Source organism: Sesamum indicum, unplaced genomic scaffold (assembly GCF_000512975.1).
Source record: "Sesamum indicum cultivar Zhongzhi No. 13 unplaced genomic scaffold, S_indicum_v1.0 scaffold00194, whole genome shotgun sequence".
NCBI classification, from domain to species: domain Eukaryota; kingdom Viridiplantae; phylum Streptophyta; class Magnoliopsida; order Lamiales; family Pedaliaceae; genus Sesamum; species Sesamum indicum.
In genome coordinates this window covers 73,926-79,232 of record NW_011628089.1, presented here as the reverse complement: position 1 = coordinate 79,232, position 5,307 = coordinate 73,926, and the positions used below count along the sequence as shown (strand labels likewise).

Genomic DNA, 5,307 nt, shown 5'->3' with positions numbered 1-5,307 from the left:
TAATCTTAACAGTTGTTGTGTCCTTTTATACAGATTGAATTTTCTATTACAATTTATGTTGTAGTTTTTATTCCATAACATACATACACACCTTAATATAAAGATTACGTAACTAATTTCATCTAAGGATGAATTTTATACACATGTCGTGTATACTGAAATGTAATAGAATTTGTAACTAACAACTGCACTAGGAAATTTAATCTCTTGCACCCTCACCCTGCTGGGATGGCAATCTAAAGGGAATAATTCATTAAGATTAAAGAAAACTATAATAATATAGAATTTAAATATTGTTACAATAAATACAAGGCCAGAATCTATCTCCTCCTCCTCCCAACCAAAAATAGTAGTCACATAAGAGAAGGCATGCCAAAGTAGAGGATTTTACACACAAAAATTTTCAGCACTGAGAAATGTGACAATTTTTTAATAAATCAATAAAGAAAAGAAAGGACTGCCGCAATGTCATTAAAGTTATTGCCTCCAACAGAATGAAATACTATGTGCACATAATCTCAAAACACAAACGCCGCAACACATTATGCAAATGCTAACTTATCATAACGAGGGTAAGAGGCCAATCACATCACAGCACTTCGTTTTGCCAAGTATAGAGGAGGACAATCAAGCTTCCACAAAATCTATGGATTTCAAAGTGTTATCATCCTCGATGATAGCACAATACCCTTTTATCTCCTCACATCTACCTAGTCGGGACGGATTTCGCTTTTCTTTCTTTTGTTTGGCCACTAATGAATTTTTTTTCTTTTTTCTTCCCCTTTTGCTTTAGTCACGGCTTTTATTTCTTTTTTTTTTCCTTTGTTTTTGCCCGCGACTTGTGTTCTTTAGGCCGTTTTCCGGTCTTTTGACGCGAATGACAACACTTGTGGTGAAGGCACCCGGTTACTCAACCAAAAACCGTCGCATTCTGGCCTTTTGACGCGAATGACAACACTTGTGGTGAAGGCACCCGGTTACTCAACCAAAAGACATTTTACCTAAAGTGCTTTGCATACTCATAGCTCCGGCCACCGTTTTACGTGAATAACAACATTTGTGATGAAGTTACCCAGTTACTAAGTGACCTAAACCAGCGGAGTAGATGTAATTTCCTTTTTCTTACTTTTCTTTCTTTCTTTCTTTTTTTTCTGGAAGGGGAAGGGCCTTTGAATTTTTCAAAATGGATGCATGTCCCATGTTAGGGATATAAGGATCAATCGGGTAGAGTTTTAGCAAACAAATATAATCTCACAAGAATCCTAAGATTTAGTAGAAGCAAAGATATTCCAACTCTCTTTCAAAGCAATTCAAAATGCATGAAATTATGCCTCAACGACTCCACAGTTAATCAAAGCAACAATCACATAACGTTAGTGCACATTCATGTCTCAATCTTATGACTTCCTAAATCACATTTATTCGTCAAATTACTAAAAAATAATATAAACGGAAGTAGTTTGATAGTAACTGGCAAAAGAAAACAAAACAAAAGTAGTTTGATAGGATAACAAAAGATGAACAAAAATTTAAAAAAAAGTTACCCTCTTGTTCCTATGTGTTAATTAACACTACATATATGTCATGGAATTCTTTACTTTTGAAATGGTTTTATCTCATTTGGAAGGTGAATTGGGCTGTTCAAATCAAAATTAGAATATGAGAAGTTTCATGTAATTTCAATTGAACCAAGAGTCTAATCCTAAAATGCTAAACAATTACAGACATCCCGACAACAAAATGTCTCACAGAGCTTGATATACCACAAAGAACACAATACACGTCGTTTACTTGAATGAGATAACATAAAAGCACAACCAAATTAAACAAGATGAGAAACACCCACACCACAGTAGTAAAGTAATTGAAAACCACTAAAAAAGCATCCAACACTATTTATCAAAGGAACAAACTTGCCATAGATAAAAAGAAAATCACAACCCCATAATGTAGATGATAATATCAAGAACTCAAGATAACAATGCAAACATATAAAGGAATGCTTGATGGATGAAATGAAGAGTGAAAGCCAAGAAAATGATCAACTTTTTACCACCATTATCACTTTGCAAAGACTTTCTAGTTTCTGTGTCATTGTTTTCAAAGACCGTCTTTGCCACCTCATACACCTTCCATTCGCATCCAGCATGCATGAAGACATAAGACAAACAGATAATTTTGAAATTCCACAACCAAACTGCATGTTCACAAGAGGAATTAGTGTACTGTGCATCATTCGCCATTGTTGGATAAATAAATTACAAATAGAACTTACTTCTAAAGTCTTCATGACTCCTCAAGCTCTACCGCCTTCTTGGACCATTCCTCCGAACCTTCCTTAAACGAGTGTACAAGCTTGGTTACCTATGTGGTCCAGAAACATTTTAACACAAAACGTTGATAAATGCATTAGATGTGGCAAATGTCTACACACACACATATATATATGAACAACCAATGCATTGCTTAAAAAGATAAGTAGTTGTTAAGACGAAGCCTTAACCAACCATCAATCATGAACTTATAAGGGCATCATACAACTAAGAACAACATGAATCATTACATACACACAAACACAGCCAAAAGTGACACTCTTATAAACAAGACCGTCGTGCTTTGTTATGTTGATCGCCAGCATGGTAAGTCCTCAAAGGTACCTAAAAGATTTTGACAATACTTATGTTCCATTTATTCTCCTCCCAATGTCATTGTGCTACTAGTGCTTAACTTAATACCACGCAATCTCCATGCCCAAATATTATACTCCTTCAACCCTTGAACAACACTAAAAAGATAAACGGAGGACGAGGACCAGCAAACCCATCCACTCAAAAGAATAGCTAGCACTACCAATGAACTAATGAATCGGTTCGCATAAGCTTCAGATCTATTAACAAGTTGCATATTTTCGAGAACAAATACAATAAAAGTGTTTTGGGGGTAGCTGATCATAATTCAATCTTGAGTAGCATAATCATTCATGATCATGTACTCACAAAGCTCCACAACTCAGTAAATTACCAAATGAAACAATATTTGAGCAGAAGCTCATCAGCTTCAATATTACCCAAACTGACTAAATACAGGAATATCTCGAATAACGTCTACATAAGACCAAACTGTACAGGAAATCCTAATTTGAGGATTGTTCAAACAGCAGAAACACCCTCTCACTCACAATATGGTATTAGAAGATGAATGTATTCAACTTGGAAAGGAGACGGAACTGTTCGTGGTAATAACCAACAATGATAAACTGTGAACGCCCTTAAAACCATCAGAAATTGAAGCTGGTTCTTGAATTAGAAGATAAAGAGGGATGAAAATTGGATTTGGACAGGTCAAGGGGACCAAACATCATAAAAGAAAAAGTTGCTTCCATTAAAACTTCATGTAATAGAATTCATCATTCAAAAAGAACTAGCATGGTTCTGAAAATTAATTGTTACAAGTCATAAGAAAAGCGGAAATCTCTGCTCACCAGATGCATACGAGATTATTTGCCTTTTCAATGGTGAAATATAATGAGCCCCTTGGAATGCAGCAGCACGCGGTACTTTGAGTGGTCTGAAATCAACGGAATATGCCTTCTGAAGCCATCCAGAATTGCCATCTTGTCAAGTTTTCAGGTCTCCTGCCTGATTTATATCCTCTTAACAATGACACCTAAGCAACCATGGAACACTCATGATTTAGATAAATGTTCATGTCTTACAAATTGTCACATCTTAAGAGCTGGAATAACAAAGGAAGATTACGGGAAAATTATACAGACATGTACCCTCAGGTTTGGGTATTACGGATTAAACAGAAAAAAAGAAAAAAAAAAAAAGAGGGAAAGGCCTATGAAGCATGATAATAAAGATCTATGAAGCACTTTATTCTCCACAACACACCTAAATGAATACCACAAACAAGATAATCTGTGAACATTACAGGTTTCATCACAGAGGGAGACAGCTGAAGAATTGTGCTTACCCTAGTATTTCTTTGTTAATGTCTCTGGCATTGTACCTTGTATATCCAAAACCAGTGTAATCCCAAACCTAGAAGAAGACATTCATCAAATTCGGATGTAAACTGTTCCAACAATCCTTAGCAACGTTTTTCTAATTTTAAGTAGAAGAAAATTACTGACCATATGATATTATAATAGAGCAAGTTAAACACATTAGGATTGTCAAAGCAAAAATTAAATGAAAGAAGCACTAGAAAGCAAGATAAAGATGACATGTAAGATGGAGGGAGAAAGTATTTGCAAGCAAGGAAGTGAGAGCAAACTTAGGACATCAACAGAGAGTATTCCAGTATTCCTTCTTTATCTATCAATATATGAACAATGAGAAAATATTGGGCCAAGAAGGATTGTTCAAACAGCAGTAACATTTCGCAATACCATAATTTGAGGCCTCCTCCTCGCTCTATCTCTCCCCCCTGCTTTTCTTGGTTATCTTTACTCTGTTTTTTGGGTGAGAAATGAACACAAGAAAAAAGAAATGAAGGTGAGAGGGTTTCACCATCTGAGTGTGGGTGGGGTTTGATGATGGGGAGAAAACGGTGGTTTAAGGGTTTTTTCCAGCGGGGTTTTCCTTTCTTGGATTTGTACCCACAGAACTGCGGCTCCTCTCCTTCGCCGGCTTTGGCTTTCTTGGCGGGAGAAAATGAGGGGTATCGTTTGAGGTGTGAGAAGAAGAATTGCAAGAGGTGTGACGGCCTTCCTCGTACCTGCAACATCACCCACTTGCCTCATCTGCTTCTCCACATTCAGCAACATCTCAATTTTCGCCTCCATTTTCCTACAAAATTAAACCAAAACATTCGATAAATCACAGCACGAGATATAAAATGGGTAAGCCAACAATAGCGTATAAGCTAATTGGAAATCAGGAACGCGCATTTGCTTACCATTTCGATCGAATAGATACGACCAATTGGGGAATTTTTCGTGCAATCGATGAAAAACAAAACCCTAGAGAGAGAGAGAGAAAGAGGAGAGAGTTGTGAATATGCTTTACCATGCGACCATCTTACCGCTAATAAACCTTTTACAAAATTATAAAATTTTTATTATACATTTTGACCCCTAAATTATGTTTATTATAACAAAAGTTCCCGTAAAAAATAATTTAGTATTGACAAAACAAAAACACCCTTTTAACTTATTTTTATATTTTTTGTTTCACTTTCTAAGTATATTTAATTAAAAAATCTCTCTCAAAACTATTTTTAGTAATTTTAAAATTTTCACTCAAATTTTTATTTAAACAACAATGTTCAAAATGTATAGTTTTATATAAACTATATAAT

The 5,307-nt window shown here is 35.5% G+C and overlaps 1 long non-coding RNA gene across 2 annotated transcripts; it reads right to left on the bottom strand.

Moving 5' to 3' along the window:
* Positions 1-1,571: 1,571 nt before the first annotated feature.
* On the bottom strand, positions 1,572-5,001 carry LOC105179714. 2 transcript variants are annotated; one of them, XR_849342.2, is made up of 6 exons: positions 4,906-5,001; positions 4,397-4,796; positions 3,979-4,046; positions 3,482-3,666; positions 2,276-2,364; positions 1,572-2,197 (listed from the first exon to the last, which is right to left on the bottom strand). It is a non-coding gene; the product is annotated as an uncharacterized LOC105179714 (long non-coding RNA). The 2 variants fall into 2 exon arrangements; XR_849341.2 differs by having other exon boundaries at positions 1,572-2,364.
* Between the last annotated feature and the right edge of the window lie 306 nt (positions 5,002-5,307).